Here is a 13,236-nt window from a genome sequence, read left to right as displayed (position 1 = left end):
CTGCACATTTAGAAATACATGCAGAGCTGAGTACAAAAAGTACTCAGTGAACACATTGCCGAAATATACACATATACATTTGAAAAATTATTGTCAAGCCATTATCACAGTAACACTCGGGGTTTTATTTAAAAGATCCGAGCTTACTAAAAATATTCACATTGGGCCCTTTTCCTGTACTTAGCCATATCTGATCATCTTGTGCCGTAGAGATGGTGTTCTCTCACGGTCACATCAACATTTTTGTGCCGGGAAGGTGGCCACCTTCCTCGGTCACCAGACCTGCCCTCTGGCCATAGGTCTCCTGTGTACACTAGTCCAAGTAGGGACACCACCCTCACTTGGACCCGAATTCGATTCACAAATCACTTGGCCTGACGCCAAAGTAAACAACAGATAGGCATCATACAAAACATTTATGGCAAGACAACATCATTTGAAAATGAGCGACGAACATAACAAAATCATTTGAAAATAACTTTATTTTTATCCACATTAGTATGTAGGATAGAAAAGTTCACCTCGTACGCTTCCCGAGATTTTTAGGCGTTAAATCCTTGCTTCTCGGTGTTACACTCCTTGCGAGTTCTCCCCCCTTTTTTTTTGAAAAAGAAAAATAAATCGAGCTCTTAAATTTAAAAAAAAATATGTAGAAATTTGAGAATGCACCTAACACTATACGTTCCTTCTATTAAATTCCACATCATAATAATTTGGCATATGTCCAGTTCACGTATTTAAGCTAGATTTTCACTAAGAGAAACTATACTTATTTAATTAATATGCATAAAAGTTTAGTTGTACTCAACATAGGCCTTTTTTTTAAAAAAAAAAACTAAAACTCTTTCGTTAAGAGCTATTAAATTGTAGCCTAATTAAATAAGTTTACGGAAGAGTTTCTGGGATCATTTCACTACAACAACTTATTCCCTATTTTATTACTTCAAGGGCCAAGACAAATAAATAAAAGAGACCCATATAAAAAGGCTTTCCCTTTCCTCCTTCATCACTAAATCCCTAAATCACTCCACAAAATGGAACGACTCCCTCTTCATCTCACATCCGCCGCCGTCACTTCCAGCACTGCAGTCCGCCGCCGTCGCCGGCGGAGGCTTCTCCCTCTCTCTCTCTCCTCTCTTCTCTCCCTCTCGGCCTACTCCACACCGCCGCCGTCTCCGCAGCGAGAACGGCGATGCATCGCCACCACCGCGCGCAGCCACAACTACCGCCGTCATCTCCAGATCTCCCTCTCGTTCAGGTCAGCCGCCACCACGGAGGCTGCTGTCGCCTCGCGCAGCCCCATCCCCCGTCGCCTTCCCCTCCGAATGCATTGCTGCCGCCGCTGCGCATGCACAAGCGGCGGCCCCGGCATCTCCTCCACGCCGTTACTACACCGCCGGCCAGCCTCCCCACACTCTGCTATTACTGACACCCTTCTCCGACAACACCACAACCACCCTCTACTTTCCAAATCAGTAAGAACTTTATCCTAGGTGTTCTAGATTTTTACTTTATTAATTTAGGTGTAAAGTTCTTGTTGTTTAAAACATGTAGATGGATGAAAGTTGTGATTTTGGTGGTTGATTCGGGGATATGGAACTATTTATATTGACGGCGGAGTGCCGAAGCTCTCTGCCGAAGGTCAGGCAGGTTCATCTCCTAAGATAAGTGCATTTACTGTCTTATGTCAGCTCTTCTATTTCATTAGCATAGAGAAGTATTATTCTTAGCATGCTACTTGTGGATCTTGGTGATAGCTCATGTGATATTGATGTTGCCTAGTGCATCTACATAAGTCATAATCTTGAGTATGAATGTATGTATGTGCATGAGAGGGGGTGAAAAGGACTTTGGGCTTACCTTGGTCGGTGAAAGGTGCGTTGAGTTGTACGGCTTGACTAGGCTTGACTATCTGAGCACTCTCTCTCTTTTATTCCTTGTACCTCCTGAGATTTGTTGCTATGTGGAAAGTTGGATATTTGATAGTGATGGGTGGTTTGAAAATGAAGTTGGGGTTTATATACTTGCTAAATTTGAGCAAGTAGCAGGCCTCTTAAATGATCGCATCTCAGTCAAGATTTATTCGTTTTATCACCTATCTCACAATGGCAATTAGTATCTCTGCCAATATTTGGGTATTGTCTATGACAATTATACTCTTCATTAATTGTGTTGTCAGAAGTGTATATCCCCATTTGCAAATCCTACGGTCAAGGTATTCCATGTATTTGGTGGAATAACATGAGTCATTGATCCTTTACCATTGCATTAAATTACCCACTTGGTATGATCCTTCAAAGGATTTCGATTTGATGTGGGAATGAATCCCAGCCCTTCATCAAGTCAAGTATTTTTTTTACTCCATTCTGGAATCCGGATTTGGGTTTGATCTTCTATCAAATCTATTAAAGATTTTTATTACTATTTTACTTATCTTACCCCTTCCAGTTTCTATTGTAGGAACAACTCTTGACAAGAGTCAGTGATGGTCTCTCGTCAACCTACCAAATTTCCTTGCCAAAATATACCTCAATTATGGAACGGTTGTCGAGGGTAGCATGTCTCAAATCTAATGTAATAGAATAGGATTTTGGTATTAGGCTTTTATCGAGCTTCTCGCGTATGTACTGGACAAACTTTCATTTGGATTTAGTATATTTGCATATATTATTCTCACGTGTGCCTTGGCTTGATCTCCAAACAGCCCAACGGTTGATTATTTATTACGAAGAGGGATATCGTTTATATCACAGCTATTCTAATGTATAATTAATTATAACGAGGCTAAATTTTAATAATATTAATATCATAAAGCTTCGGCTCGTTACAACTCCATTACTCCAACTTCGACATTGTTGATTGCGTCTGGTGAAGGGGGCACTGTCTACAAGTCGTAGCTAGTTATCCGTCGCTATTGATTCCTACTCCAGTGCGAGAGGGTCAGGTGTAGATTTGATTTTCAGATCAAATATATGATAATCTGTGTATGCAATATTTTGATTGGTTATTGCTTCTAATGGATGGGTAATTGCTGCTGCAGTTTGGCAATTTATGAATTGTTAATTGCTTATTCGTTTGTTGCTTGATATTAGCTTAATAAATGCTTGATAATAGCATTATAATTGCTTGATTTACATATTGTTATTTTCACGCTTGTTATGCCTTAGTACTCGCTTGTTTATGCCTTAGTACTTGCTTGCTCTATGGTTGCTACATTTTGGATATGTAATTGCTTGCTGAGAAGTAGTAGCTAGTTAATACGTTATTATCTGATTGCTTTGTAGTTGGTAAATTTAGGTAATAAAAAGAATGACATTTCTGTGCTTAATAATATATGACATATTGCTTGTTTATAATTTATAGGATGCTTGTTGTATAATTGACAAATGTGGGTTCTTATCCCAGATTGCTTGACTCATGTTTGATTAAGTGACTTTTGCTTGGTATGCCTGTTAATTGTTCAATACAATTAATTAGATTTGTAAGTTCTAGTTCAGTACTTTAGAATTGCTTGTCCATTGTGTTAGAATTGCTTTATACAATTAATTGGATTGATAATTGTTTGTTCGGTATTTTAGCATTGTTTGTCCAGTGTGTTAGAATTGCTTGATAAACGTATTGCTTGTTCGGTGTGTTATAATTGCTTGATAAGCATTGAAAATGTGGGTCAAAAGACAATTCTTGTTTAGTGTGTTATAATGGCCGAGAATGTGCTTGTTAATACATTAGTATTTAGCTATTTCGAATTGTATGCCCGCTGGAATTGCTTGATAAATGTATTGCTTGTTCAGCGTGGTAGAATTTCTTAATAAATCGGTTGCTTGTTCAGAGTGTTCGAATTGCTTGTTCAGCGTGGTAGAATTTCTTAATAAATTGGTTGCTTATTCAGAGTGTTCGAATTGCTTGTTCAGTATGTTCGAATTGCTTGTTCAATATATTGGAATTGCTTGTTCAAGATTATTAATTGCTCCTTTAATGTTCGATTTAATAAAACATTGAAAATGTGTGAAAATACACGTGTATAAATTGCTTACTAATGGATGGGAATGTGCATGATAAGTGTAATGGTTTACATCGTGCAACACATAACACAATTAAACAATGGCTAAGAGAGGAAGACAACTGCTGGCTCTGCAGAAGAGGAGGACTCTCGAAGGAAATCTATAGAAGCTCAAAAATAAGTTCATGGATGACGTAATGAGTACGACAATACGCCACTATGAAGAGGCGCAAAAGAAAGGACGTGTTGATGTTGAAAAGATGGTTGCAGAGTATCCCGGACCATGAATAGTGAATGATATTGTTTTAGGACAATGAACGTCACTGTGTTTTGTATTAAATTTTTTTGAATAAACTAATTCTTGATGGTCGATGATTGTTGGTTTCTTTTGGAGTATACATTGATGGTTTTTAGATTACTATTTTGTTTGGTGTAGACATTGAATGTTAAACACGCATAAGACATTATTTATAATGGTAAACAAATTTTGACATATTGGTAAGCAAAACAAACTCTTGTAGCAAATTCTAATACATTGGCAAGCAAATTGCAATACGAATTCTGAGTTGATTATAAAAAACTTCAAGCACTAATTTGTTTAAATCATTGATACTACCAAGCACTAAATTATAAATTGACATGCAATACATTTTAAATTGACATGACATTCAATATGTGATGCAATTAAATTATAAAGAAGAATATGGAATTAATGACAAGATATATTATTTCAGATTACGAAGCAAGCAATCCAACACATGCAACCAAGCAATTACATATTCCGAGACAAGCACTGATTGAAATTTTATGATAGTATGTGAAAAAACTTGTTACAGACAAGCAATGCCGAGGAGTTTCTCTCAACTCTTTCGGTGTCTACATGCGGTCTTCCAATGAAATAAAAATCTTCTTCCACTCTTTTCCTCTTTTCAGTATCAGGCAAGGCCATGGAGTTGCTCTCAACTCTTTCCCAAAATCTAGTATTACATCTGAAAACTGACATGCATTTTAATACCCATAAGTAAGCAATGTCACATATTTAAACAAGCAATATGGCATACCAAATCTATATGGAGAAATGAAAACAATCAATCAATTAATTACTATCATTCTTTAAATCTGAATTCCATGAAATTTAATTACAAATACATAAATTTCATTTGCAAGCTTATGAAATCAGAGAATTTCTTCAATCGTCTAGGAATCCCCAAACACTGACATGCAATTTAGTAAACATAAGCAAGCAATATAACATATTCAATAAAGCAATCTGATAGACAAAATCTGTAAGGCGTAATACAAACATTTAATCACTAAATTGCAGTAAGTTATGAAATATAAAACTCACGATTCAATTCCCAATACATAAATTTCATTTACAAGAGAAGATACAAATTTGTGAGTCCAATAACATATCAAATTCGCAAAATTCAGTCATCTATCAAATCCTTGATCTGTAATAAGCAATTTAACAATCACATGATTATGAGTAAATATTTACCGTTTGCGAAATTAGTGAATTGGACGTCAACAGAAACATTATTCTCCATGGATTCAATGAAGATGGAAGATTTAATGAAGAATTACAGAGAGTGAATATCTGCGGAATTGAAGGAAGAATTACACAGATTGAAATAAGTAGAATGAAAGTAGCGCAAGCGATTGAGAGAACTACAAAGATTGAAGGCGATTTTTTGCTTAAGATTTGATGGATTAACTACTGAAATTGAAGAAAGAGAGGAGATTGAAGAAAGAGAGGAGGAGGAAATACCGTGATCTACGTTTGGAGAGAATCTGTTAGAATGTTGATTTCCAATTATAGCCTTTTGCATTATTCCTAATTTTTTTTATTTAAAACCAAGACTGTCACATGGCAGATTAAGGATGAATCTGGTTGAGAATCTAACGGTTCTAATTAGTGGTACAATGTTATTTTAATTAGCATTGTCATTTTAGCAATTCCACATATATATATATATATATATATATATATTTTTATGAGGAGTGATCAAGGTCTAACTAATTTTAAGTGTATAACTAGAGAATAAATCTCAGCCACTCATTATCTTAATCTAATGACTAAATAAAGTATTCAATTTCTATTAATAAAAATTGCAGGGGGTAGTTTGGGAAATCAACTTTGTTCTATATTCTGACATACGCATTCCATTCACGCATTATCTCTCTCTATTTCTATTATCATTATCTCTCTCTCTTTCTCTGTGTGCCGATCTCTGGCCGCCACCGTGATGCGTCGGAGGCGCTTCGGCGGAGGAACGTGGAGCTAGAGAGGGAACTCCGGAGCAGCCTGGAGGGAGAGCAGGGAGTGGAGGAGTAGTTGCGGTGACGTGGCAGCATGTACGGTTGGTGGAGGAGCGGATCTGCAACGAGCTTGACGAGCTGGAGGCGGAGGCTGTCGATCACGCCATGAAATCTAGGGCTCAGATCACGCTTCTTATGGAGAAGCTTTTTGCTTCTGAAAAACTTCTTCAATCTCTCTCGCTCAATAATCTCTCTCACTCAATAATATCCTCACACTGAATAATCTATCTCTATCTTTGTAGTTCTATGCGTGTGATGCAGATCTATGAACAGATTTATATTTTGTAGTTTCGTTTGGATTTGAAATCATTTGGATTTTTAGGATTTTCCGTGGGATGAATTGTTGTAACGGAGATGCAGATCTATGTATTGTGATGTTGTTGATCGAAGATTGAGCACTTTAAAACATAATTAGATCACTTTGAACTCATTTTTAATGTAGTGATCTATATTTTGTCAAATATGTGTTCATTTGTGCACTTCACTATAAAGGCAATATAATTTAGTACACAAAATATACTTCACTGTAAAGCCAATATAGTTCACTATAAATGCAATATAGCCAATATAAGCATGCATCACAAACAGTTCACTCTAACCAGGGAATACTTCACTCTAAATATGTTTTTACTTCACTGAGATGAAAAAACAGAGCACTATAAGCATGCATCACAAACACTTCACTGTAACCATGGAATACGTCACTCTAAGCATGTTTTTATTTCACTATATGCACTATATACATCACTATAAGTTCATTATACTTCATCAAAATGAAAACAACATTTATTTCACTATAAACGTCATATGCATCACTCTATGCTCAATATACTTCACTAAAATGAAAAAACAGTACGCTATAAAGAATGTTGAATATACTTCACTATACGCACAATATACATCACTCTATATGCTCATTATACTTAACTGAAATGAAAATTAGTACACTATAAATAAAACTCTTCACTGAAATATCAAACACATATTTACTTCACTATAAACAATATTTACTTCGCTGTAAGTGAGTTTTGTTTCGTTTGAATACTTCTTGGTTCAACATACTTATTTCGTTGCGTACCTATTTTTTAGTTCAATACAAGTGTGAATTAGTTCACTGCTTACATGTTTTTAGTTCACTGTGTACTTATTTTAGTTCACTGTGATTGCGAATTGATTCACTTTTTTAGTTGTTTACTTCATATGCAATTAATTAGTTTATTTGTGAACTATATTTTGTTAAATATCATTTGTGAACAAAAGAGCTATTAAAAATCAATTGAAAATCTATATCTATGAACTACATAAATAAAAAATTTGAACAAAATATTAATGTAAGTTATGAAACTGTTGAATATAAATGAACCGAATAGGTATTACAATAAACTGAACCATGTTATGAACTATATCAGTTTCTACAATTGTTTCATTCTCCATACATGCATAAGCTTCCCCTACTGTTTATTTTTTTCTTCGTCTTTCGTCTTTCTTTACGTATATCAGCAGCTTCTGAAAGATTCATTGGTTATCCTATCATATAAAGAAAGTAAAAAATGATTAATAACAACATACAAACACAATATACTTGGACATAACAATATTCAAACACAAAAAGATCACTAATAACATGCATCAGAAACACTTCACTCTAACCATTAAATACTTCACTGTAAGCACATTTTACTTCACTGAGATGAAAAACAGATCACTAATAACATGTATCACAAACACTTTAATCTAACCAAGGAATGCTTCAGTCTAAACGCATTTTACTTCTCTAAGATGAAAAAACAGTGCACTATAAGTATAGATCACAAACACTTCACTTTAAGCACATTTTACTTCAATGAGTTAAAAAAACAGATCACTAATAACATGGATCACAAACACTTCACTCTAATCATAAAATATATCACTCTAAGCACATTTTACTTCACTGAGATGAAAAACAGATCACTAATAACATGCATCACAAATACTTCACTTTAACCATGAAATACTTCACTTTAAGCACATTTTACTTCACTAAGATGAAAAAGAAATGCACTATAAGCATGAATCACAAACACTTACTTTAACCATGAAATACTTCTCTATAAGCACATTTTACTTCACTGGGATGAAAAACAGATCACTAATAACATGGATCACAAACACTTCACTTTAACCATAAAATACTTCACTTTAAGCACATTTTACTTCACTAAAATGAAAAAACAGTGCACTATAAGCACAGATCACAAACACTTCACTCTAACCATGGAATACTTCACATTAAGCACATTTTACTTCACTGAGATGAAAAAACATATCATTGATAACATGCATCACAAACTTTTCACTCTAACCATGAAATACTTCATTCTACGCATATTTTACTTCACTGGAATTAAAAAACAATGCACTTTAAGAATGGATCACATACACTTCACTCTAAGAATGGAATACTTCACTTTATGCACATTTTACTTCACTGAGATGAAAAAAATAGATCACTATAAGCACGAATCACAAACACTTCACTCTAAGCACGGATCACAAACACTTGAACTCTAACCATGTAATACTTCACTCTAAGCGCGTTTTACTTCACTGAGATGAAAAACCAGATCACTATAAGCGTGCATCACAAACACTTCACTCTAACCATGATATACTTCACTTTATGCAAATTTTATGCATCACAAACACTTCACTCTAACCATGGAATACTTCACTCTAAGCGCGTTTTACTTCACTAAAATGAAAAAACAGTGCACTATAAGCATGAATTACAAACACTTCACTCTAACCATGAAATACTTCACTTTAAGCCAATTTTACTTCACTGAAATGAAAAAAATAGTGCACTATACGCAGGAATCACAAACACTTCACTCTAAGCATGTAGTACTTCACTCTAAGCACATTTTAATTCACAGAAATGAAAAAAACAGTGTACAATAAGCATGGATCACAAACACTTCACTCTAACCATGGTTATAAAAGTTCTGAATTTTCACATTCATTTTTAAAAATATTTTGGTTCGATCCGGATACATATCTCAAAATTTGAATTTTCAAATCGATTTGGATTAAGCAAAACCGAAATGCTTAACCATATAGAAAATCAAATAAAAGCAAGATTAGAAACGACCACAAATATAAAAAAATGATTGAAAATAGTTTTCAATCACCGTCTTCAACGTGACATGAACGCTGGAGGAAAACGTGATGGAGTTTGTCGATAAATGACAACACATCGCTGACAAGAATCTCCTCCTCATACTATTCCTAAACCCTACCAACCCTCCGGCGACTGGAAACCTAACAGTCGCCGCCTCATTCACATCCATGTACCTTGGTGGGGTCCACGACCTCCTCCCTATAATGGAAGAGCAGTTTCCCGGGCTGTGATTGACCGAAGATGATTGCATGGAGATGAGTTGGGTGGAATCCCTTCTCTTCTTTGCTAATTTGGATGACGACGAGGAATCGACGGAGGGAGAATAGACAAGAGACAGAGGGAAATGAAATGTTCAAATGATATATATACATTAAACTACTTTCACCCCTTTAGATACTATTTCCTTTTAAATATCATCCATTGGATGAAAGCAGTGGAGGGTCCAGATTAAAAAATCGAATTTAATCCCGTCCTGCATTATTGGTCTAATTTCGTGCATTACCAGGGTATAATAGTAAACATAAACTGTTTGGAAACGGAAGGTCCGATAATTAAGCAGCAATTTGATAGACCTTTCACCTTCTCGCTCCTCTGTCATTCCATCCATCACACCACGATCAAAAAACTTCCTCTCCTCTTCAACATCCGTCAAACCCTAGCCGCCGCCTTTGAAAACCCTAGGACTTCCGCGACTTCGATTGACACCGTGAAAAGGTTCGACCGGCGACGATTTCGAGTGTTGAATATCCCGCTGCAGTTCGTGCGCGCCCTCGGTCCACTGTTCATATCGGTGTTCCATCCACGGTACGCTTAAAAAGTTCCAATTTTTAGCGCGATTTCTTAGATAAAATGTGAAATTGTGAGTATTAGATGTTGGGTTATGTAAAATTGGAAGTTCATTGTTGATTTGTTAGTGGTATGTGTTCTGACAGTAAGTTTTGGGGATGAAATCGACATGAAATTGGTTCTGTTAACGTTGTGTATGTTAGATTTGCAATGTCGAAGAGAGGCCGTCCATTCAAAAGCCAGCCGACGCAATCCGAAGGTGAGACCGCTGCGCCATGTGTATGAAATTGATTATGTGGTTGTCCTTATTTTTGTTCATTATTGAACGTTTTCTATACATTTTTTGATTTTATTTTATGCATTACAAGTCTATTGTCTCTCTGTCTTATGCTTGCCTCAGTGATGACCGGTTCTGTTACATTATTCAGTGACTTTTATGCATAATTTGATTGGAAGTGAACATTATTGATTTATGCGTTTAGTAGAAGGGGTCATGTGTTTGGAGGTGTCCACTGATAACTTGTGAGTTTTACAAACTAGTGGGTTACTTAAATACCAGTATGATGCATTATTGAGTAGTAGTTGTACATTGTTAGTCTTTATTTGTGCGTTACATGTCCAGTGCAACTCTGTTATATTATTGCTTAAATTGGTGTACAATTGTGATACATTATTCATTTCAAAGGCTGCATTATTATGTTGGTCTGCACCATTACTGATATATGTGTGTAGTAGTATTGATCATGTGGATGGAGATGTCCACTACTGAGTAGTGAGGTTTAAGGACTAGGATGTTTGTTTTATACCATTTGATGCATTAATTATCAGTATTTGAACATTGTTAGCCTTTATTTGTGCATTACAAGTCTATTGCATATATGTTTTATTCGTTCATAAATTTGGGTCCATTGTTTTAACATTACTCAAACCATGTTGTGCATTGTTTTGTTGATCTCACCAATTAGTGAGCTATGGATCCAGTATTACTGGGCATTTCGGATGGAATTGTGCATTTTTTATCAGTAAATTCTGCATTATACAACATTTTGGAACTGTATTCCATCTCTCAGTGAATGTTGCTATAAGCCGTTTTCCTTTTTTTTGCATTAATTAGATATTTATCTGCATTATTCGGTTGGATACCAACATTATTGATGTTGGTTGCAAATCTTTAAGCATTATTCAATACATAATTTGAATTATTTGTTTGGATTTCATCATTATTGTTCTTTATTGCTGCTAGAAAAAAGTTTCATGCATTATTTAATAGTCTTGGTGCATTCTTTTGATGTTTTTTGGCATTACAACTGTATTCCATAGCTAATCTAATGTTTGTAGAAGTTGTAAACGTATTTTTGAGATTTTGTAGAGCATTTTCTGCACTATTGTACTGGTCATTAACATTATTATAAAGTGCGCTATGTATATTAGTCAGTTATTATTATGCATTAATGTAAATTGTTTACTTGTTCGTTTTTGCAGCGACCAAACATCCAAGATTGGCTATAGATGAGGCTGTGGACGATGTTCTGCCTCTAGCAATTGCCCACAAATTTAGGGAGAGACTTAGGGAACAACAGACAGTAGAGGCTAGTACATCTAATGAAGATGGGGAAAAGAGGAAGGCACGAGGGAAAAAGGTTGACCACCTATACAGGGAATGCACGATGGACATTGAATTTGTGGGTTCGAATGCTTTGGATATCTTAGAATGTTTTGGATTTCTTGGTACTAAATATTTTGGATACTCCTGAACTAGGTGTTTTTAAAAAGTTTTGGATATGTAGGTACAAAATGTTTGCTTCACAAAACTGGTAATTGCTTCATATAACTTAATAATTATAAATTATTGCCTAATAATGTACAATATACAGGGAATAATGTATGAAAAACCATAGAACAAATTAATGTTATACATTGTGCACACTAAAATACATATAACTAAACAAATAATGTAAAAAAGTTAATTTATAATGCACGATTTTACCACCGGATTTTTACCGAAGAACTAACGTTGAAAGATGAAAGAGAAGAAAGAACGATGAAAGAGAAAAAAAAAATCTGGGAGAAGAAGAAAAAAACCGATGCAATATTTGGTGAGGAGAAAATTATGGACTTTCCATAACCACCAATATTGTCATTCCCTAAAAAGCCCTTTTCCATATTTTTAATTAATAAAAAATGTATAATCAGGCCTTAATTTCGGCCATTAGATGTTAAGAATGAATGGTTGAGATTAAAAAGGAAAAAGCATATAAAATAGGAAAAGCATATGAATACACCTCTATATATATATATATAGGTCCATGATCAATTGAGATTTTTTAGGGTAATTGAGAAATGAGATGCAATATTAGCCACTCATTTTTATTAAATGAGTGGTCCAGATTTTGCCACATAAAAAATATTTTTAGATTAATTTATTACAAAAGGGTATAATGGTAATTTTATGGTAATTAAAATTCAGCAACTCCCATCTCTTGCTCTCTGCTTCCCGATCTCTCTCTCTCCATCTCTGAGGTGTTCCTTCCATACACTGAGGAATCTCCTTACACAAAATTGCACCTCGAATTCGAGCTCCGTTCATCTCATGATTGTATTCCTCCATCAGAGAGAGAATTGGAGATAAGAAAATACAGAAAATCGAGAAGAAGATGAAAATTGAAACCCTAGGTAGAATCTGAACGTCGTACAGACTATGCAGCAAATGCCTATCGAGATTGGTGAAACCGAATTTCCGACGAGTTTGGCGGCGGAGTACAAATTCGAAGGTGTGGAGAGAGGATCAGAGTCTGATAAGCTCGATCTGGAGCGACGACATCGGCCGCATCTACCTCTGCCGCCTCCGAGGCGCGGCGGACGGTAGTGTTGTTGCAATTATTTAATTAGTTAGATGAAATCCTCAATTCAGATGAAATCGCGAATCCTCAATTCAAATGAAATTAATTTTTAATTTATTAATTTA

General features: G+C 35.3%; 1 long non-coding RNA gene and 1 pseudogene across 1 annotated transcript; both read left to right on the top strand.

Annotated features, from left to right (window-relative positions):
* The first annotated feature begins 1,022 nt into the window (after nt 1-1,022).
* LOC125189718 (uncharacterized) lies at nt 1,023-2,676 on the top strand. The gene is made up of 2 exons (XR_016130966.1): nt 1,023-1,475; nt 1,555-2,676. It is a non-coding gene; the product is annotated as an uncharacterized LOC125189718 (long non-coding RNA).
* Nucleotides 2,677-5,884: 3,208 nt separating this feature from the next.
* Nucleotides 5,885-6,541, top strand: LOC148926426 (uncharacterized; annotated as a pseudogene).
* The last annotated feature ends 6,695 nt before the right edge of the window (nt 6,542-13,236 follow it).

This window comes from Salvia hispanica, chromosome 5 (assembly GCF_029641045.1).
Source record: "Salvia hispanica isolate PSC_SH4W2 chromosome 5, Shi_PSC_v1, whole genome shotgun sequence".
NCBI lineage: Eukaryota > Viridiplantae > Streptophyta > Magnoliopsida > Lamiales > Lamiaceae > Salvia > Salvia hispanica.
Note: the sequence above shows the minus strand (reverse complement) of the source record. Positions and strands in the feature narration are given on the sequence as shown.